The sequence below is a fragment of the Felis catus genome, chromosome D4, assembly GCF_018350175.1.
Source record: "Felis catus isolate Fca126 chromosome D4, F.catus_Fca126_mat1.0, whole genome shotgun sequence".
NCBI lineage: Eukaryota > Metazoa > Chordata > Mammalia > Carnivora > Felidae > Felis > Felis catus.
This window is the reverse complement of record NC_058380.1, coordinates 28,786,716-28,810,387: the sequence shown is the minus strand read 5'-3', so window position 1 is coordinate 28,810,387 and position 23,672 is coordinate 28,786,716. Positions and strand designations below refer to the sequence as shown.

Here is a 23,672-nt window from a genome sequence, read left to right as displayed (position 1 = left end):
TAGCTTGACACTTATGCCTTGGCACAGCCTTGAATCCTCTGTTCTGGGAAGCTGGTCTGTAGGAGGGAGCCCCCAAACTAGTGAGTGAGGCTGTCCCCTTGTCCAGCAACCACAGCTCAGCTCAATCCCATTGTTCCATCCTGTGGTACATGCTGGAGAGTTTGCAGAGTTGGAAGGTCTTGGGATCTATCTATGGCAAAGGGCCAAGAGCCAAATTTTCTCTTCCAACCTGTTTTCTGGAAGGGAAATTAAGGGGTGCTTTTAAAGAAACAAAAATGATTTCAATTTCTCATGCTTTATTTGGGTCTTTCATGGTTAAAAGCATGAATGGAGCATAAGTCTGGGTTTGGAAAGTGTGGGAAGATATATTTCCACAATCTTTTCTCCATTTAAGCTGTTGCTATGACATCTTACCCAAAGTATCCTGACTCTTTTCCCAAGAGATTGCTCTTCTGGGAAAAAATGCAATGATACTCAAGTTAGAAATGGAGTGTGCCACAAATTACACTCAACTCTGCTTCTTTGGGTTGAGGAAGGGAGGTATTTGTAGTTATAGTTACGATTGGAACAAAAATGTCTTATATATGGAGCCTAATTAAAATGAGGGAGAAATGCCACTTAAAATTTTCTTTAACATATATGCTTATGAATCAGGCTCGTAGAATGAGAAATAAGCACATCTATTTTTCAATCCAAAAAATAATCCACATACAGGATTCAGGCTGGCAATGGCATGAAACTTAATTATTTACCCAGATCCATTCAATTTTCTCCTTTTTTCTGTGGATGGGTAGAAGGTAAATTGGTGGAAAATTAACACCGAATCTATTTCTGGTTAGTGAGACTAAGTAAATGGGATTTGGGGTTATTTCTTTGCTTTCTTCCTTATACTTCTGTATATTGCTCAACTTTTTAGATTATGAGTGTGGATTCAATTTCAAACAACAGAGCTATTACAAATTAAATTGTTGCCATTTCTGTCAGGGTCCAATGAGGAAAAGGGAACCACCTTGAGTTATGAAAGGCAGGTTCTGTTACAGGAATTTGGCCTTACAAAATGGTGGGAGGTGTTGAGAAGTGAAGGCTTAAAAGGAAGATCAGGGGATCACAGGAGTCTGGCATCATCAGTCCCAGAAGCCAAGCACATCCAGACCCCCCAGATGGGACCACCAAGAAGCAGCTGGAGGAGAAACTGTTGTGTTTGGGGCTACACAGCTAGGCATCTGATGATGGCCCTGGGGGCTGCCATCGGTCAGTGGGGCCGGAAGCCAGGAAGAAGAGTGAGATATGGAGCACAGGAGACAGAACAACCTGGAATCTTCCAGCACCTGTAAGAATGTCTGTCACTGCATCTAACCACCGTGACCTTCCAAAAGGTATGGCTGTTGCTTCACTTCCTCATGTAAATTCCTCTTTTGAGCTAATCTAACCTGGAACCACACAAGGAGGAGATTCTGGGAAACAAGTTTTTATCTTTTTTTTCTCATTTTTTTTAATGTTTATTTTTAAGAGAGAGAGAGAGCACGAGCAGGGGAGGAGCAGAGAGAGAGGGAGACACAGAATCTGAAACAGGCTCCAGGCTCTGAGCTGTCCACACAGAGCCCGACGCGGGGCTCGAACTCAAAAACTGTGAGATCATGACCTGAGCCAAAGCCAGATGCTCAACTGTCTGAGCCACCCAGGCGCCCCAACAGATTTTATCTTAAACGAGGTGACACTGGACACCACAGATACCATGAAGCATCATATGTATTTGATTCTGATCAGGATCCTTCATTAAGTGAAGTTGGACATAAGAATCCCCATTATAATCCGTTTACCCCATTCCTTATACATTTAATCCTCTGGCACAGCCACTTGTGTGCCTCCATCTTGTCTTGTTACAACTTGTCACAATTAGAAAAAGCCAGTTATTGGAGAGTGGCTATTAATACTGTGGAAATGGCAGGATTTCTACCCATTGCATGTGAATGAGGACGTCTAAACTGACCAACTCACGTTTTTACCCCTCTTGCTGCTGTAGTGTCAAAATCTCATGAAGTCCAAAACTGTTTCTGTTCTGTTCATCCACCAATCAGTGTCGGATCACAGAAGTTTCATCTTGAGACATACAACGTGAGCAGCCAGAAACATGTCTAATGCTGCTTTATTTTCATCCCGGTGTTTAGCACAGTGGTTACCACCTGCCTGAAAAAATGATACCAAGATGTTCGTCTTTCTAAAATTTTTTTTTTCAACGTTTATTTAATTTTTTGGGACAGAGAGAGACACATCATGAATGGGGGAGGGGCAGAGAGAGAGGGAGACACAGAATCAGAAACAGGCTCCAGGCTCCGAGCCATCAGCCCAGAGCCCAACGCGGGGCTCGAACTCACGGACCGCGAGATCGTGACCTGGCTGAAGTCGGACGCTTAACCGACTGCGCCACCCAGGCGCCCAAGATGTTCGTCTTTCAACATCACTTACTTGTGCCATATTTATTAAGCTTCTAAGTAGTGCCACGAAAATGTGTGCGTTTAGGATGAAACAACACACTAGAAGGGAAAACTTACAACAATGAAACCAGAACACTGAAGACAAGACCCCAAAGATTCCCATCACAGTTAACTGAAAAATCACCAACGTCTAGACTATTATCATTCAGAGATATGATCAAGAGTGTCACAGGGCGCCTGGGTGACTCAGTCAGTTAAGCGTCTGATTTTGGCTCACGTCATAATCTCGTGATTAGTGGGTTTGAGCCCCACATCAAGCTCTGTGCTGACAGCTCAGAGCCTGGCACCAGCTTCATGTTCTGTGTCTTCCTCTCTCTCTGCCTCTCCTCCGTTCATGCTTTGCCTCTCAAAAATGAAAAACGGGGTGCCTGGGTGGCGCAGTCGGTTAAGCGTCAGACTTCAGCCAGGTCATGATCTCGCGGTCCGTGAGTTCGAGCCCCGCGTCGGGCTCTGGGCTCATGGCTCAGAGCCTGGAGCCTGTTTCCGATTCTGTGTCTCCCTCTCTCTCTGCCCCTCCCCCGTTCATGCTCTGCCTCTCTGTCCCAAAAATAAATAAACGTTGAAAAAAAAATTTTTAAAAAATGAATAAAAACATTAAAAAAAGAGTGTCCTTAATATGTACCAGATTAATTTTGATCACGTTTTGTTTAGTTCTCTGCTTATATTACTTTGTGCTTTATCTACTCTTGCTTGAGGATTATGTGCTTAGGATTTTAAAAAATTTAGGGCATTCTGAATATTGTCACAAGGAGGGACTGGCTCTTGTTCATCACTCTGTAAAAACAGGCTTATTATTTTATAATCACATAATGAGTTCTTGGAACATTCTCTTTAAAAGGCTCGATGCAGTATTGCAACAAAATAATGTTATTAAAATTTGATAACCTGAAAACAGCCATTTGTGGTTCTTTCAGTACTCAGGCTCCTTCAACGTTGTACATACAGTTCTCCTGAAGTGCATTATTTATGACTATAAAGGAAGAGTAAAGAACTATAAGTTATTAAAAGAAACGTTGACCAGTACAATACAAACTGGCTTTTTATGGCTTTTCCTAAGCTTCATCTTCTTTCAAGAGCCTCATAATATAGTGGGAAGGGAGCGGTCTTTGGAGACTACCAGATCTAGGTTCAAAATCTTTTACTCCATAGTTTTCTAGCCAAATGTTTGATGACAGGTTATTTATCCCCTCTGAGGCTCATTTTCCTTATCTATAAGATGGGAATGATAATTTTTAGTTTAAGCAAATGATATTGCTGTGCTCAACCTTTTTTTGACTTATAAAAATGACAACTTCATATGGTACAGCCTAGCATATACTTTATAGGGTAGGGAATTAAATGTTCCTGAAGACTAAGCACTTGGCTTGCCACCTGCAACGTTGTCAGTGTTCAATGGTTGCTAGTTCCACTAATACTGCCTTTAAAAGAAAAAAAGTTTATTTATTTATTTTGAGAGAGAGAGAGCACACACTCAAGCAGGGAAGGGACAGAGAGAGAGAGAATCCCAAGCGGGTTCCACACTGTCAGCACAGAGCCCAACGCGGGGCTCAATCTCACAAACCGTGAGATCATGACCAGAGCCGAAATCAAGAGTCAGATGCATAACCGACTGAGCCACCCAGGTGCCCCATAGTACTGCCTTTTAACTGGACTTGGGGAGCATTTATTTGGGTGTGCATATCTTTTTTCTTCAGGTTATACTCTCTCTGAGCTTCTGGTTCCTCTGAGCCTTCTCTTTACAACTGCCTAGTCTATTCAGGCTCTTAGTGCAGAATCTTAATCATCATCTTGAACCAACCTTATGATCAGTTCCATCCCAAAACCCAAATCACAAGTTATAGGATCAGAAAAAACAGAATCTCAAACTGGTAATAATAGCTACCTAGCCTTGACCTCAGAATCCATAAAATGTAGAAAATGCAGCAGCACTGTCATTTTTGGTAAAATCTAAATACAGTAAACCCCACCTCATGCTCTAAACGTGAACTGAGTACCTGGGTTTTATAGTTCATTGTGGTTAGTGTGTGTTTCCCTAAAACAATGCCACAGTCCTTGTGGTCATCCTGGAAGGCGGTAAGTAGGCTCATGTGTGCTTTGTGGAATCAGGAGTGACTGGAAAAGGCAGGGCATGGCCAGCATTTATCCATTCATTCAGGGCAATGTTTGTGCACCTCTTATTCACTGGCCACTGCTCTCGGGACATACTGAAGTAAACAAAACTCTTGCTCCTTATATCTGGGAGCAGAGAGAAAGATGGTAAACAAGAAATAAACCTAAGAAACAAGAGAAAATTGTATTATAAGACTTGGGGTACTATGGTGAAAATAGAGCAGGGTGAGGGGCTGGAGAGCCAGCAGTGACCCAAACACTTCCAACCACTTCTGGTAGCATTCCCAAGATAGGTGTTTTTCTTCACTGAGCTTCCCTTCTGGCCTTTGAGGGAACTCTGAGGGCCACATTGGTCCCACTAGGCATGCAGCAACCATTAGCTGGTGGTGGCAGCCATGGTGGGTGGACTATGGCCGATACCATAAGGCAAAAACACCTGCTCTTGCAAATTATAGACCAGCAGAAGAGACACAATCTAAAAGATAGTTACATATTTGACTACATCTAGGTACTGACCACACATACACACAGGATAAAGGCTAGGACACCATTTCCCAATGTTTTGAAAATAATTTCTTTAATTTGCATTAAGAAGTAACCTAGAGGTGTCCTCGAGAGCTGTCGAGGTGTCCTCCTTGATAGCAGCATTAGTATCCCCCCGGGATTTGTCTGGGCTGCAAATTCTCCAGCCCACCCAGACTTACTGAATCAGAAACTCTGGTGGGGTGCCTGGGTGACTCAGTTGGTTAAGCATCCAACTCTTGGTTTCGGCTCAGGTCATTATCTCGTGGTTTGTGTGTTCGAGCCCCATGTTGGGCTGCCCACTGACAGTACGGAGCCTGCTTCGGATTCTCTGTCTCCCTCCCTCTTTGCCCCTCCCCTGTTCATGCTCACTCTCGAAAGAAAGGAAGGAAGAAGGAAAGAAAGAAAGAAGAAAGAAAGAAAGAAAGAAAGAAAGAAAGAAGAAAGAAAAAGAAACTCTGGGGCAGGGCCCAGCAATCCATGGTTTAGTAAGCTGTGCCCGTGATTCTAATCTAAGATAATGTTTGAGAATTACTGCTATGAAAATAATTGATAACAAAAATATTTTATAGCTTTAATAGTCATTTCTCATTTGAGCTATGCTATGACAGTGCAGGATCAGCAGAGCAGACATTCTGCCTATGAAAAACAAAATAAAAACAGAACAAGAGGATACTTAGGCTCAGACAGGTTAAGTGAGAACCCCAGAATCACACAGCTAGTAAACACTGAAGAAATAGTGTCCTGGTGTTCTGTCTCCTTGCTCCTTCCAAGCTTTCCCTGCTTCATACTTGCTGAACCGTCCCTTCTTTTATGCACAGTCTATATACATGGGAACTGAGATGCCTGCCTTAAACCCTTAGATCAGTAAGGGACAGATTATAGAGATTGTAGCTGATACGTCAAAATATTAGTGACAACAATCTCCAATGTCTGAATGGGAAATTTCTTCAAGCGAAGGGCTTAGAGTGGCAGTTCAGTTTCTCTCTTTACCAAGAAGGACCTTGCAGGGCACCTGGGTGGCTCAGTCGGTTAAGCATCTGACTTTCAGTTCAGGTCATGATCTTACAGTTTGTGGGTTCAGGCCCCACATCGGGCTCTCTGCTGTCAGCAAAGAACCTGCCTCAGATTATCTGTCCCCCTCTCTTTTTGCCCCTCCCCTCCTCATTTTTTCTCTCTCTCTCAAAATAAACTTAAAAAGTAAACAAAACAATTTAATTATAAAAAAACAAAACAAAACAAGAAAGACCTTGCAAAGTCTGAAAATATTCACTCCAAGTGGCCTCTCAGGTTAATTAGCGGTCTGATTGCTGTTTCCAGTATCCTTCACAAAGGTCCTTCCCGGAGCCTAAGGCCTGTCGCCTGCCATCTACCAGGATTCACAGGCTGGTGGCTAAGTGGCCAAATGTGGATGGCATGGTTTTATGATGCACACTGCCATCTTCTGGGGACCTCACGCATAGCCAGTTGTTCCATTGTTTGTGCCAATGTTCCACATCACAGATGGGTCCCACCATCATCTCAACCAGACCAATTTCCAGGAACTGAAATGATGAGGATGAGGTTGTTGATGATGATGATAGAACACAGAGGATGCTGGCGTTCACAGCTGTTTTCACTATCCTAAAGGCACATCCCGTAAAGAATACAGCTGACCAAACAACAAAGGAGAAGAAAATACACAATAGTGCTGGTACTATTTTTAAAACATAGAAATGGGTGGAATGGCTGTGGAGAGGAAGTAAAGGGAGCCTGAAATGTAACAATCCACAGTGGTTGGCTTTGGAACTTGAGATCAAGTAAATTCTCTTTGAAATTTTCCAAAATTTCAACACTAAACAGGTTGGAGAGTATGTCATGGGCTGTATTAGTTTCCAAGGGCCACCGTAGCACAGTACCACACAATGGGTGGCTTGAAACAACAAAAATTTTATTGTCTCACACTTCTGGAAACTGAAAGTCGGTAAGCAACTTGTCAATAGGGTCATGTCCTCTCTGAAGCCTCTAGGAGAGAATCTGTTCCGTGTCTTTCTCTCAGCTTCACGTGTTACCAGCCATCCTCATCACCCCAATCTCTGCCTCTTCTGTCATCACGTGGCATTCTCCTGGAGCTCTGTGTTTCTTCTCTTTTTATAGACACCACCATATTGGGGTAGGGGCCCACCCTACTCCACTATGACTTTAACTAATTATGTTTGTGATGACCCTATTTCCAAATAAGGTCACATTCTGAAGTTCTGGGAAATAGGTGAACTTGGGGGAACACTATCCAACCCAGCACATGGGTGTTAGATTCACATCTTTTTATTAATCAGTTACTAATTAGCTGTGTAATCTTGAACAAGCCATTGGCTCTTTCTGAGCATCCATTTTCTCACCTATAAAATGAGGACAAGAACACTAACCCCCTAGCCCTTTTGCAAGGATGAATGTAAAAGGGTTTAGGATGTTCCTGGTGCAACATAAACCCTTAGCAGGCGACAGTTATTATTTTTGCCTTCACTATCAGAAAAAAAAACAAACAAAACTTAACAAATTTAAAGAGGGGGGAAAACAGGATCACACGGTCTCTGGACCAAAACACACTGTTTAAATCAAGAGAACGTTGGTAGAGCACCATTTCTACCTAACATTCTTTTCCCTCTCACATTGTATTTAGTATCTGGAAAAAAATAAAATTTAGTTCAAGAGACACTGGATTGTAGTTAACTGAGTGCTTCTGATGCAAGAGATAACATTTGGGTCTATTTCAGCCTCGTGTAAGAGGCTCAGTAGAGAGAAACTATTTTTTTTTTAAGTTTTAATGTATTTATTCATTTATTTTATTATTATTTTCAAATTTTATTTTTTATTTATTTTTTATGTTTTTATTTTATTTTTGAGAGAGACAGAGAGACAGAGAGACAGAGTGCAACCAGGGGGAGGGGCAGAGAGATAGTGAGACACAGAATCCGAAGCAGGCTCCAGGCTCTGAGCTGCTGGCACAGAGCCTGATGTGGGGCTCAAACTCATGGACGGTGAGATCATGACCTGAGCCGAAGTCGGACACTTAACCCGCTGAGCCACCCAGGCGCTCCAAAATTTATTTATTCATTTTATTTTATTATTTTAAAAATGTATTCATTTTAAGTAATCTCTACACCCAACGAGGGGCTGGAAATTACAACCCAGAGATCAAGAGTTGCATGCTCTTCCAACTGAGCCAGGCAGGTGCCCCGAAAGAAAATATCTTAACATCTAAGAGTACCTTTGCCACCTTTGCCATTCCACGCACGCGTTCCACCACTGAGCTCTGTGTGGGCCTGAATTTCCAGGACAAGTTTCACTTTAACTTGACTCCAAGTATGTCCAAGACCTTTGGTGTTCATAGGAGGGAGCTATAAAATCTTCTTGGCGGAAAGTAGGCACCTCATCAATCTAACTTCTCTTCTTTAAGGCTGGGTACATTTAGAGATGTTATCTGGAAAGCCATGATATTGACTTACTAGAAATCATTACCATTTTAGGATGCATCAGTTCCCCAATAAATTAGACGCTCTAGAGGCCAGGACATTCCGAGAGGAGGAGGGAGATTGAGAAGAGTCCAGAGGCTGACCTGGGTGTATATTTATTTGGGAAAAGTAGTAACTGAGGGCCTCTGAGTGGTAACCGATTTGCCACCTGAGAAAAAAAGCCCCAGAGGCATCAACTGTGGTATTTACATGTGCAAAATGTTCCATGTGCTCCTCTAAAAATGTCCATGTGGCTCTGTGTATACATGTGTTTACAGAATGTGTAAATAAATATGAGAAGAATATGAAACACATGCGTCTGTGTTTATAAAATATGCATCCACTTATGCTAATGAAATTACTTCCATCTGAGAACAAACGGTCATTATCTACGGAAGTGCTGTGAATTAGGGAGATTACTGGAATTTTTGTCCTCACATTTGGAGAAACTGAGTCACCAAAGTAATGTTTTTGTCATCAAAGGCAGGAAACATGGCTTATGTCAACATTGGAAACTTTATTGCTCAAAGATCATATAAGTTGGAACGAAAGCTAACCTCAGAAATCCTATCTTCACAACAGAGGAACTTTTTAACTCAAATTCACTTCCAGTGTTGTAATTGACGTCCTGCTTATTCACGGATCGGGTTTCAACAAGCTTCTCAAGCCAACGTGGTGCACATAAAAACCTCTGGCAAGCTTGTTTAAAAGTGTATATTTCTGAACACCGCCTCCAAAGAATCTAATTAAGTGAGTTTCAGTGAGTAGCAGGAATCTGCATTCATAGCCTTAAGTGAGGCAGGGGGCCAACAACGGCGCTTTGAGAAACAGTGCTCTAATGTCCGAGCGGTGGAATGAGGATCAGTGTCTTTTAACTTTTTTATTTTTTATTTCTGAGTGAGAGGAAGAAAGAGTATGAGCGAGGCAGGGGCAGAGAGAGAGGGAGACACAGAAGCTGAAGAAGTTTCCAGGCTCTGAGCTGTCAGGACAGAGCCTATCGCAGGGTTCCAGGAACTGTCAGATCATGACCTGAGCCAAAGTCTGACTCTTAACTGACTGAGCCACCCAGGTGCCCCAGGATCAAGTGTCTAAAAAAAAAAATGGGGGAGGGATAGGGTAGGGACATTTAGAGGATGACACACAAAGAAAATGAAATAAGTCTGTCTACTCTGTGCAACCCCTAGCTTCCCAGTCCCCTGGCAGGGGTTGAGGTGGGGGCTAGTGAGACTTAAGGTTGTGGAGTCCCAGCCAGTTCAAATACAGGTCTGCACAGGCCGATGTATCTCTTCAGTTTATGTAGGCACAGTTGCTGCTGATCCAACATCCACTCTTGGTGAACCAGGGTTTCATTTTTAAACTACGGATTGTGACCTTGAGTAATTTAATGGGTCTTGAGTAATATTCAAACCATTTTTGTTTTGAAATAGACATGCGCAAGAAGTTGCAAAAGTAGTTCAGAGGGGTCCCGTGTACCCATCGCCCAGCTTCACCCAATAGACATCTTAGCTGACTATAGCACCTTATCAAAACCAGGAAACTGACACTGGCCCAGTACATTTACCTACTACAGACTAGTGGCCTTACTCAGATTTCCCATTATTATGAGCACACCTTTATGTGTGTGTGCAATTCTGTCATACATATATATGTGTATGATCACTGCCACCATAATCAAGATACAAAACTCTCCCTCACCACGAAAGGCAAAATTACCTTTTTATAGTCACTGTCTCCTCCTGCCAGACATACTGTTCATAACCCCTGGAAACCACAGATATGTTTTCCATCTGAGCGACATTTTAGAAATGAAATAGAATAGAGCAGAATAGAAAATGAGAGAAAATAAGCATATTTCAAAGGGGAGGGGAAAATATTGATTTAGGAAATTTCTGTTTCCATTATATATATAGTTATATATTACATACATATATATTTCTTACCAAAAAATGTAGGCAAAAAAAAAAAATTGAGAAATACCATGATAATAGACAGCCTGCAACATCAGCAAAACCTTCTTGCTTTCCCAGTGCTCAAGGTCATGGAGTAGAGACCTTTTCCATTGGCCAGTAGCTGCTATTTGTCTCCAGGCCTTTAGTGACTGTCTCCTCATATCTGGATGGAATTTCACCATCTGGATCTTAAGTGTTTGGACATCCCTGCTCAGACCTGTGGACCAGGAGACAAAGGGAACAGAAGCAGGTAAAAAGACCACCAGGGAGTCAGGGACTATGACTTCCTCTTGGCCCAGCCTCCCCTGGGGCCTAGAAGTTAACAGAAGCCAGAAGATAAGCCCTACACTTCAACTGACTCCTCAAAGGCTATTCACAGGAGAAGCTAAGAATATTCCTGGAACATCTTTTCATTTATGAGCCATTTAATGATATGCAATGCATACTCAGGCAATTTCAGGAAAACTTAAAAGATTCATCATGATTTTATTTTTTTTATTTTTATTTTTTTAATTTTTTTTTTCAACTTTTTTTTTTATTTATTTTTGGGACAGAGCGAGACAGAGCATGAATGGGGGAGGGGCAGAGAGAGAGGGAGACACAGAATCGGAAACAGGCTCCAGGCTCTGAGCCATCAGCCCAGAGCCCGACGCGGGGCTCGAACCCATGGACCGTGAGATCGTGACCTGGCTGAAGTCGGACGCTTAACCAACTGCGCCACCCAGGCGCCCCGATTCATCATGATTTTAAATAAAAGCAGTTAACATTTTAGATAATATATTTCATATTAGTGACAAGGATAATATTTTTATACTATTTCACCAAAAATATGTATGTGGCTAGGAGGAAAACGGATTCGTGCATAGTTGAGCACCCCCCCTCCCATTTGTTATTTTCTTATTCCGTATTGCTAGAGCATCCTATCTCAAGGGCATAGGTCATTGAGAATGGCAAATGTGTGGTGACTTTGTCAGAGTTTCTTTATGGGGAGATTTCTCCTTAGGACACCTCATAGCACCCTGCAATTGTGATATTGACAGGAAGCTGAAAGATGGAATGTTTCAGCCTGGAAGGTAGTCCTGAATGCTTGGGTACCTAATCCATTCTTGGGTTGCATATATTCCTAGAAATAATTTCTTCATGTTCTGTCACAACATTTGGGCTTGAGTTTTTAAGTATGCCCAACAATATGCCATCAATCTACTCCACTGATAAGTGAAGGAAATCACCTAGAGTTGAGAACAGTCCAGCTCTCAGGGACTAAGTTGTTTGCAATTCGGCTTGGTTGTCTTAATGAAGTCTGGAGAGCCTATTCTCAATGCTAAGAATTTTTCTAGTTTGGGCCTGAAGTGATTGATTCAGGTCTTTCAAGATACTGAAAAGTTTGCTGCCAGATGTCCCTTGAATAATCTTCCTGAAATCACAGAAATGATCTTTGCTGAAATTATCATCCTTCATTTCAAAACCTCATGTGAGCCTTCTTTACTTTGACAGCTGTCATAATTCATTTTGGAAAAGCAATGTCTCGTATTTGCTGCTTGTTTCTTGCCACAGTGGAAATTGGATCTATAATTGAAACATATGTACTGAAAAAAAGGTGCATGCATTTGGATTACAGGTGGAATTTTCTCCGTTTTCTTAAATACTGATTCAAGATCAGGAATATGCTATCGACTACTGGCTGTTCTCTGGGGGTAATGCTGAGTGTGGATTGACATTCATATGTAGCCTCTTTTCTTTGTTTTATTTTCTTTATTTTTTTCATCATGATACTCTTTAGACCCCCCCACCCATTTCCCCTCTAATAACCAGTTTGTTCTCTATAGTTAAGAGACTGTCTCTTGGTCTGTCTCTCCCTTTTTATCCTTTGCTCATTTGTGTCAGTTTTTAAATTCCACACATGAGTGAGATTATATGGTATTTGTCTTTCTCTGACTTATTTTGTTTAGGATTATACTCTTTAGCTCCATCCATGTCATTGCAAATGGCAAGATTTCATTCTTTTTTATGGCTGCATAATATTCCCATTGTGTGTGTGTGTGTGTGTGTGTGTGTGTGTGTGTGTGTGTATACCATATCTTCTTTGTCCATTCATCTATTGATGAACACTTGGGCTGCTTCTGTATCTTGGGTATTGTGAATAATGCTGCAATAAATGTACAGATATATGCATCCCTTTGAATGGGTGTTTTTGTATTTTGGGGGTAAATACCCACTAGTGCAATTCCTGGATTGTAGAGTAGTTCTATTTTTATTTTTATTTATTTAAAAAAAATTTTTTTTTTCAACGTTTATTTATTTTTGGGACAGAGAGAGACAGAGCATGAACGGGGGAGGGGCAGAGAGAGAGGGAGACACAGAATCGGAAACAGGCTCCAGGCTCCGAGCCATCAGCCCAGAGCCTGACGCGGGGCTCGAACTCACGGACCACGAGATCGTGACCTGGCTGAAGTCGGACGCTTAACCGACTGCGCCACCCAGGCGCCCCAGAGTAGTTCTATTTTTAATTTTTTGAGGAACTTCCATACTGTATTCCACAGTGGCTGCACCAGTTTGCATCCCCACCAGCAGTGCATGAAGCTTCCTTTTTCTCGATATCCATGCCAACACTTGCTGTTTCGTGGATTTTTAAATTTTATTTTAGCCATTCTGGCAAGTGTGAGGTGATATCTCATTGTCATTTTGATTTGCATTTCCCTGAAGAAGACTGATATTGAACATCTTATCATGTGTCTGTTGGTCATTTGTATGTCTTCTTTGGAAAAATGTCCATGCCTTCTGCCTATTTTTAAATTTGATTATTTGGGGTTTTTGAGTTATATAAGTTCTTTATATATTTTGCATAGAAATCCTTTATCAGATGTCATTTGCAAATATCTTCTCCGATTCCATAAGTTGCCTTTTAGTTTTGTTGATTGTTTCCTTTGCTGTGTGGAAGCTTTTTATTTTGATCAGTCCCAATAGTTTATTTTTGCTTTTATTTCCTTTGCCTCAGGAGACATATTTAGAAAAATGTTGTTATGGCTGATGTCAGAGAAATTACTGCTTGTGCTCTCTTCAAGGATTTTTATGCCTTCAGGTCTCGCATTGGTCAAAAACTTTTTCTGCATCTACTGAAATGATCATATGGTTTTTATCCTTTCTCTTATTGATGTGATGGATTACATTGGTTGTTTTGCAAATATTGAATCACCCTTGCATCCTGGGAATAAATCCCACTTGATTGTGGTGTATGATTTTTCTAATGTATTGTTGGAATGTATTGTTTGCTAATATTTTGTTGAGCATTTTTGCTTCTATGTTCATTAGAGATATTGGCCTACAGTTTTTTTTTTTTTTTTTTTTTTTTTTTTTTTTTGTAGTGTCTTTATCTGGTTTTGTTGTCAGGGTCACACTGGCCTCATAAAATGAATTTGGAACTTTTCTTTTCTATGTTTTTGGAATAGTTTGAGAAGAAGAGGTATTAATTCTTCTTCAAATGTTTGGTAAAATGCACCTGTGAAGCCATCTGGTCCTGGACTTTTGTTTGTTGGGAGTTTTTTCATTTCTGATCTAATTTCATTGCTGGTAATCAGTCTATCAAAATGTTCTATCTCTTTCTGCTTCAGTTTTGGGAGGTAATGTGTTTCTAGGAATTTATCCATTTCTCTTCTCTTTACCTAGTAATGGCCCCTCTTGTGGACATAAGACTCACACCCCATCAGTACTGATCACATGACTGCTCTTTCAGGTCACATGACATTGCTCAGGTTATTTAATCACACACACACACACACACACACACGCGCGCGCGTGCGCACGCACACATCATTTCCCCATAGCATGGATTCTTATTGGTAATCAGCAGTGATAAAGTCATTAATTTTTCTCCCTCATACAAATACTATGGCAAGGACAGTGTTATGATGTCCCCACATTGTTTCCTCCCAGCATTTCCCATGGTGTCATTTCCAGGCCAGTGTATTTAAGAGCTGGTGTGCCTTTGCCAACTCTTTCCATGCTGCAATGATCTTGGAAGACCCTCGTTCTACATGGCCCAGCTACAATACAAGAGGGGATCACCCAGCTGCATCAGACTTTATAAAGGCGTGGTTTCAGGGTTTATTTGTTGCTCCATGTAGTCCAGTCTAACTTGGCTTGTATGTGGGCCAAAAGTTGACTCATACTTTGGACATGAGCATTTTTATCCAGCTATAAAGTAAAATATCTGCTCATACACATACGATAGTAATGGCTTTTCCACATTTTATGCCATTGAATTTTATGTGATGTCCATAGAGATGTTTTATATAGGAAATTTATGAATAAATTTTTCTGCCTTTTCTCCTGGCATAACATTTGTAAATTTGGGGCTGGTTTCATAATATTCTTGGCAGAGAAGTAAACTACTTGTTTTTACTAAAAAGGAGTGGGAGTTCAAATGATGTCTCTATGGTTTTTGTCTCTTCTTAGGCCTTAGCAACAAAATTGCATACTGGAAAGCATTGTCTTGTACTCATTCTAGAAAAACTCAGTTGTTCTACTAGAGAGCCCAGAATGTTTTATGTGAAAATGAAGCAAAAGTTTGACAAAGCTTCAAAGAAGACAATACGTGTTCAACTTGACTTTTATGTGAAGTAATCACTTGTCTGATCTACACAGATTCATATTCCATATTCATAAGGGAGTCCTACCCACTGCTTCTATTTGAGATGCTTTTCTGAACTGTAGTTTATGATACTGTGTTCCATTTTCTATCCAGGCTTCACTGAACCATTTTATTTTTTTATTTTTATTATTTTTTTTAAGTCTCCCCCAAATGGGACTTTTTTAAATTTTTTTTTTTAACGTTTATTTATTTTTGAGACACAGAGAGACAGAGCATGAGCGGGGCAGGGGCAGAGAGAGAGGGAGACACAGAATCGGAAGCAGACTCCAGGCTTTGAGCCATCAGCCCAGAGCCCGACGCGGGGCTCAAACTCAGGGACCGCGAGATCGTGACCTGAGCTGAAGTCGGACGCTTAACCGACTGAGCCACCCAGGCGCCCCTAACTGAACCATTTAAAAACAATAACTTAACTTTTTAAATTGGGAGTAGATCATAATTGTCTTAACCCGGGTCCTCACGAAAGTGAAGCCTGAGGCAAGGATGAAAGTGCTAATATGTCATTTGGGAGGTGCAGACCTAGGGCAGCAGGGGTAGAGAAAAGGGAGCTATAAGGAAAGAAAAGACGTGATGGCATCACAATGACCCATGAAGAGAACCAGCAGACTGTACAGCAGGCAAGCACATCCACTGTCCAAGGGGGGATTTTCTGGAAGGGTTACAACTCCATGGCAGAGGTAGAACCTACCCACTTCCCAACTCCATCTTGTCTCTTGCATCTCAGTGGTCATCCCTAGACGTCCAAATGCCCATTACTTCCGGGTTGTGCCGTCTAGCTCTTTGGTGATTTCTGAGTCTCATTTCTGTTCTTTGGTCAGATGAACACAATTATACAACATTCTCATGAGCTGTTTTGAGGATGAAACAGGATAATGAATTAAAAACCTTAGTATTCAAATAAATGGTTGCTAAGGGAAGAGATGATGGGAACTCCTAAGTGCTCAGCCATTGACCAGAGAGCTCCTAATCATCTATGAAATGATGAGGAACCTGTGATCAGTAGGTCACAAGGAAACAGGGCAGACACTTGGATGTGGTGACAGACTTGGATCCTGGTCCAACAGTGATGTGCAGCTGTTATGACTATATTCATGAAAGTGGTAGGATAGGATGGGATCCAAAAATATTTCTGCAGAATAATAATAAGCAAGAATTAAATAACTTTGGATGGAAAAGACTCAACTCTGTAGTAGTCAAACACAATAGCTTCTAACAGCTCCTCAGGAAAATGTCTATTTCAACATTGCTTCAGGAATTCAGAGAATGCTGGAAATATTTACTCCACCTTGTTTCTACCTTTAAAAAAAATATCATGTAGACCTAGAGCAAAAGTTCACATCTCCATCTGTTGTCTCACTGGGGTTGTTCTTTTAAATTTGGGAGATAAGAGCATCAAAGTTCCCAGAGCAGGCTCTTGACTTTTCCCCTCAACATTCACTTATATTGAATGGTTGCAAGTTTCACTACAGAGTGGCAACACACTGCATTTCAGCCAAGAAACTCACGTTTAAGAAAAAAATATTCCAAGCCACAATGAAAACAGATCCAGTGCTAACAGCTGAATTAAACCTTGAAGCCAAAACATTTAAAAATTGGTATTCTCATGTTGCTTGTTACTTTTTTTTTTTTTTTTTTCAACATTTATTTATTTTTGGGACAGAGAGAGACAGAGCGTGAACAGGGGAGGGGCAGAGAGAGAGGGAGACACAGAATCGGAAACAGGCTCCAGGCTCTGAGCCATCAGCCCAGAGCCCGATGCGGGACTCGAACCCACGGACCGCGAGATCGTGACCTGGCTGAAGTCGGACGCTTAACCGACTGCGCCACCCAGGCGCCCCAATTGCTTGTTACTTCTTTACATGGCATACAACTGGATGCCTTAATTCTCTGTCGAGTCCATTAAGAACAGAACTTTTCATTCCACAAATACTCCTTGAGATTTGGGGTTGGGGCTATGGACATTAATATGCAAGCATTGCATGAGCTTCCTACAATTTAGTTGCAAATATGTGACAATTAACCAGTACAATTGTGAAAAGGATGGTATAAGGCAGTCTGAGAGTCTGGACTAGTGAGGGATAAAGATAGCTAAGGGCTCCAAATTTACAAGAGAGAACCCCACATGTTGGACAAATCAATGGAGGCATAGGGTGGAGGCAGAATTTGAAAGGATGGAAAGAGCCTAGGTGGAGAAAAGGGGCTGAAGAGAGCTAATATTCTAGGCTAGAAGAGAGTTATGAGTAAAGGCATAGAGGGGTAATGTGCATGCCATGGTCAAGGGGCAGAATGGGAAATAATAATAGTGTTTACTGAGCACCTACAGTCCATTTGGTTGTGCTAAGCCCTTCAACATTATTCTCATTAAATCTCTCAATAACCCCACATATAGGCATTCTTATCATCTCATTTTTACAGAGGCAGACACTGTCTTTGAAAAGGCTGAGTGACTTTCCAGGGTCAAGGAATTATCCACAGGCAGGATTTTGAATTCAGGATGAGGGCTCAGGTGAGACTAGGAGGAGCCTTACATGCCAGGCCTGTGCAGGGTAATGGGTGAGGCAGAAAAGAGACAAAGACGAATGAGCCTCATTCCTCAGACTCACAGTCTAGTTGGGAAGAAAGACAAGATGGCAAGTCAATAGGATGGTGGTGTGCAGGATGGACCAGAGCAGGGAAATGCAGCGCCAGCCATGGGGTTAGAAATGCCAACTCTCAGGCTGTACTCCAGACCTACTGAATCAGAAACTCTGGGGATGGGGCCCAGCAATCTGTGTTTTAACAGGCCCTCCAGACAATGATGGAGCCTGAGAACCATCTAGCAGTGGAAGTAGGGATGGAGAGGGCCACCTGGTGAAATGTTATGAAGGATGAATCAGTGCTAAACTTTTCTGTCCACTCAGTCCTTGGCCTACACAGGCTACACCTTGCTGAATGGCTGTGGAGGGCTAGAAGAAATGGAGGACAGAATGTTTCCTCATAGGTGTGGACATTTGAGACCTGGGTTGGTTGTCCTGGATTTGCCACATCCTTCACCTCTTTGAAGTCTCAGTTTCCTCGTGTGTAAAATGGAAAGGGCAGTAAGAGCAACCTCACAAAGGTCTTGTTGTGAGTGCAAGGAGGTTGTATGAGAGTACACGCTAAACTTCCATCAAAGTGGAAATACAGGCTGTTAATAGTGACAGACAGAAAGAGAGAAGAGAGGCTCTCCTCACCACTTGGTTTTATGAAATATGAAGTATCTACCTGGATAGAGAAAGTGATGGTAGAATAGCTAATTATGAATGCCCCTGTGGGCAGTTGAAGACTCCAAGGTCAGGGATGGAAACACAGGTTTTGGAATCTTGGCAAAGAGATGATTGAGGGTAGGGTGCTCTTTTGTCACAAAGAGGGTCACAAATAGAGAGTTTATATTTATATAAAATACCACAATCCACAAAGCTCATCATGTGGCATCTCCAAGGTGCTTTTGGCACAGTCTCAGGGGGCCCCAGAGATGAAAATGTGTGGGGAGACTGTGGCAGACACACGAACCCTGAGGATGCGCAGGGCAGCTAAGACCACTGAGAAAGCAAATTTCAAAATTAAAATAGGGGAGGGGCACCTGGGTGGCGCAGTTGGTCAAGTGTCCAACTCCCGATTTCGGCTCAGGTCATGATCCCCAGGGTTGTGGGATCAAGCCCTGCACTGGGTTCCACGTTGAGCATGGAGTCTGCTTAAGATTCTCTCTCTCTTTCTCTCTCCCTGTCCCTCTGCCCCTCTCCCCAATTCATGCTCACTCTCTAAGAAAAAAAGACAAAAAATTAAAATAGGAGATGTCTCAGAATAGTTGTGGCCAGCATAGTATTCAGGCTACAAACTCAGGTCTGCAAGAAATAGGACATATTTAATTAGTCAATTAATTTTTTGCTTTTGTGGTTTATTTACTATTAATACTTAATCTGAGAAACATTTTTTGGAAGAATAATTGAAATATGATTTATATACAATAGAATTCACTCTCTTAAAGTGTACAATTCAGAGGTTTTTAGTATATTTACAAAGTTGTACAACCATTACCACTATTTAATTCCTGAACATTTTCCTCCCCCCAAAGAGAAATCTCATACTCCTTAAGGGTCACTCCATTTCATCGAGCACCTGGCAACTATTAATCACTTTCTGTCTCTATGGATTTGCCTATTCTGGGCATTTCATTTAAATGGAATCACATAATATGTGACCTTTTGTGACTGGCTCCTTTCACTTAGCACAGTGTTTTCAAGTGTTCTCCATATTGTTGCATAAATAAGTACTTCATTCCTTTTTATTGCTGAATAATATTCCATTACATAGACACATTACATTTGTGTATCCATCCATCAATCAGTGGAGTCTTTGGCTATTTAAAATAATGGTGTGGGATGCCTGGGTGGCTCTTGGGTGTCAGACTCTTGGTTTCAGCTCAGGTCATGACCTCACAGTTCGTGGGATTGAGCCCCGTGTTTGGCTCTGTGCTTTCAGTTTGGGATTCTTTTTCTCTCCTCTCTCTGCCCCTCTCCCAACTCTCTCTCTCTCTCTTGCTCTCTCAAAATAAATGAATCATTAAAAAAAAAGACTCTTTATTAAGAATAAATAAATAAAATAATGCTGCAATGAACATTTGTGTAAAAGTTTTTAAGTGACTATATGTTTTCATCTCTTTTGGGTATATACCTAGGAGAGGAATTATTGGGTTATATGGTAACCCTGTTTAACTTTTTGAGTAACTGTCATACTGTTTTCCAAAGTGGCTGCACCATTTTACATACCTCCCAGTAGTGTATGAAGGCTCCAGTTTTTCCACAACCTTGGTAACACTTACTATTTTATTATTATAATTATCCTGATTTGTGTAAAGTGTTATCTCATTGTGGTTTTAAGTTGCCATTTCCCTAGTGACTAATGATGTTGACCATCTTTTCTTGTGCTTATTGGCCATTTGTATGTCTTCTTTGGTGAAAGGTCTTTCAAACCCTTTGTCTATTTAGTGGGAGGGTTATTTGCTCTTTTACTGTTGAGTTGTAAGAGTTCTTTGTATACTTTTGATACAAGTCCCTTATCAAATATATGATTTACAATTATTTTCTCCCATCCTATGCATTCTTTTTACTTTTTAAATTATGTCTTTTATAGAAAAAAAGTACTAAAATTTTGATGAAGTTGAATTTATAATTTTTTTAAAAAAATTGCTCGTGTTTTGGGGTAATATCTAATGCCTAATTTAAAATCAAAGATTTACACTGACATTTTCTAAGAGTTTTATGGTTTTAGCTCTTACATGTAGGTCTTTGATCTATTTTGAATTAGTTTTCATATGTGGTGTGAGGTAGGAGTCCAACTGCATTCTTTTGCTCATGGATATCTGGGTGTCTGAGCATCATTTGTTGAAAAGATTGTCCTTTCCTCATTGAATTATATTGTCATTTGTTGGAAAGCAGTTGGCCATAAATGAATGGCTTATTTCTGGACTTTCAATTCTATTATATTGATTTGTACAATATGTCTATCCTTATGCCAATACTATTGTCTTGATAATTGTAGCTTCGTAGTAGAAGTGTGAGTTCCTCTACTTCGTTCTTTTTCAGGCTTATTTAGGTAATTTTGGATCTCTTGCATTTCTACATAAATGTTAGTATCAACTTTTCAATTTATGCAAAAAGGGAAGCTGAGGTTTTGATAGTTTGTGTTGAATCTGTATAACAATTTGAAAAAAATAGCCACTTTAACAATATGAAGTCTTCTGATCTATGAACATAGAATGTCTTTCTATTTATTTAGGTCTTTAGTTTCTTTAACAGTAGTTTTCAGTATACAAGTCTTACAACACTTCTTTTGTTAAGTTTATTCCTAAATACTCTTTTTGATGCTGCTGTAAATTGAATTGTGAATTTTGTTAATTGTTAAATTATAAATTTTCTTACCTTATTTTTTGGATTGTTCACTACTAGTGTTTAGAAATATAATTGATTTTTGTATATTGAACCTATATCCTGCAAACTTGATATACTTGTTTATTAGTCCTAATAGGTCGTGTGTGTGTGTGTGTGTGTGTGTGTGTGTTCCTTAGGATTTTCTATATATAAAATCATGTGATCTGTGAATACAGATGGTTTTACTTCTTCTTTACCAATATAGATGTCTTTTATTTCTTTTTCTTGTCTAATTAGCCTGGATTTACTTTATTTTTAAACAATAATTTCCTCTTAAGCTTCTATTTTGCCAAGCCATGGAATCATAATTATCAATTTGGATCTGCTGTGCATTTTCTGGACTTGTGCCTAATTTCTTAGGAAGCTTATACGGAATTAAGTTATCAATAGAGGAGAGCAGTGGCTGGTCCTTGGTGCCAACTTCATTCCTGTTTCTATTGAGTGTTCAGCCCTTGATGCGTGGAGAGCACTGCTTTGTCCTTCCTGGCCCAAGCTGTTGGCCTTCTCAGATTTCTAGCTCTCTGTGCTACCTTGTTATAGCCCTTGGGTACTCACAAAACATTCAGTAGCTCCCAAGTTTCTCTGGTTGCAGGAAACTCTGTTGAGACTGTCTTAGATCTGTCTGCTTAAACATAACATTGCTCTCTCGCCCTGATGGGCAACAGGAGAACATGTACCCTGGGCTCTTCCTGGACATGGTGAATATGAATTCCTTTGGAGTCCCCAATAAACATGGAGCTTTGGTCATTTGACCCTGTATCCCAGGATCTGGTCATGGGGTGGGACTGACTATGGAGCCCATCTCACAGGCATCTCATTCCATGCTCCTGTATTCCTTTCTCACTCTCTTAATTTCCCATCTAGAGAATTTTCATGTGATTCAAGGGTTTACGTGGGCTCTTTCCTTAGTCTTCGAAACTGGTGGTTCTCAGTTGTGTCTCAGGGATGTTGGCAATGTCTGAAGATATTTTTTTGTCACAACTGGGGATGAAGTAGGTACTACAAACATCTAGTAGATAGAAACCAGGGATGTTGCTAAATATTTTACAATGCACAGGACAACTCCCACAACAAAGAATTATCTGGACTAAAATGTCTATAAGGTGGAGGCAGAGAAATCCTATAGTAAATCTATTGTTTAAGCTTTAAATCTTTGAAGATCTGGGCTTTTGAAGTAATAATTTTTTAAAAAGCATTTTAATCTGATTTTCTGTTGTTTTATTGCCATCCTTAGGGCATGAAAGCAGAAGGTCTATTTGATCAGGGAAGGGTAGGGAGCAGAAGGCAATAACAAAAAACACATTAGTTGAGTATCACATAGCAATGAAACTGAATGAGCCATAGACACACACAAAACCCAACCACAAAATAATGTTGAATGAAAGAATATATACAATATGATTTCACGTATATAAAGTTCAAAAAGAAGCAAAAATATTTTATTGGGATATTCACAGCTGGATGGTAACATTATAAAGGAAAGCAAGGATATTATTGCCACAAAATTCAGGGTGATAATTATCTCTGGGGTGGAAAGGTGGAAGGAAAATGTGATGGAGAAAGGATACCAAGTGAGGTTCAAAGGTACTAGTGGTGTTCTATTTCTTGTTTCTTTTAAACACTGCATTTTTGTTTTATAAGATTTTATGTATGCTTCACAATTAAAACCAACCCAACCACATTAGTCAGAATTCAGAAATTTTACCCTTCCAGAACAGAAAAAGTGCATAAATGGAAAAATAGGTGAATTTCAAACAAAATCTGGGTTTCAGTTAATAGTAATGTACCAATGATAATGTCACAGTTTTGATGCCTATACTATACTAATGTAAAACGTTAGCAATCAAGGAAATTGGGTGAGAGATATATGGGGTCTTTCTGAACTCTTTGCAACTTTTCTATTAATCTAAAATTAGTTCAAAATAAAATGTCGACTTAAAACAGATCTCATGCTAATATTTATAGATCTTTCTCTAATTCTTGATCTTTCTTTCAGTTTTTGCTGATTTTCTTTTGATGATATGAATAACAATGAACATAATGAGAGCTAATACTTGCAAAGCACTTATTTTGTGTAAGCCACTGCTCTAAGTACTTCATACATGTTCACTCATTTCATCCTGACAGGATTCCAACAGTTAAATGTTATTACCATCCCCAGTTTACTGATGAGGAAATAGAGACATGGAGAGAACTGTGTGCAGTGACTAGCCCAGCTGGTAGGTGGCAAAGAGGGTAAAACACCAGTACAGCCGCAATCTGGCTCCACCACTTGTGCTCATAATACACTGTGGTTACTTTACTGAGGGTTTCAGAAGTATGAGAAGTACAAGGAGACAAACAAAACCACAGCCGCTCAGATGCAACCACGATTTACACTATAGCATGTTTCCTTCTTCCATTTTTTCTCTGTATGTTTTCATTTGGTATATACAAATTTGTAGCTTGATTTTCTTCTTACTCCAAACATCATGTCAAAAGCCTTTTTCATGCCTCTAAAAATCTAAAGTAAA

General features: G+C 40.5%; 1 long non-coding RNA gene across 3 annotated transcripts in view; it reads right to left on the bottom strand.

Annotated features, from left to right (window-relative positions):
• Positions 1-3,379: 3,379 nt before the first annotated feature.
• The window catches only part of LOC111557454, a 46,617-nt gene continuing 26,324 nt past the window's right edge, over positions 3,380-23,672 (bottom strand). The window contains exons 5-8 of one of the 3 annotated variants that reach the window (XR_006588628.1): positions 15,900-16,059; positions 10,595-10,783; positions 8,374-8,586; positions 3,380-3,465 (exon numbers count right to left, since the gene is read on the bottom strand). This is a non-coding gene — a long non-coding RNA (uncharacterized LOC111557454). Of the gene's footprint in view, positions 3,466-8,373; positions 8,587-9,649; positions 10,784-15,899; positions 16,060-23,672 lie in introns of those variants that run through there. The other 2 variants (XR_006588629.1, XR_002737498.2) reach the window with 2 other exon arrangements.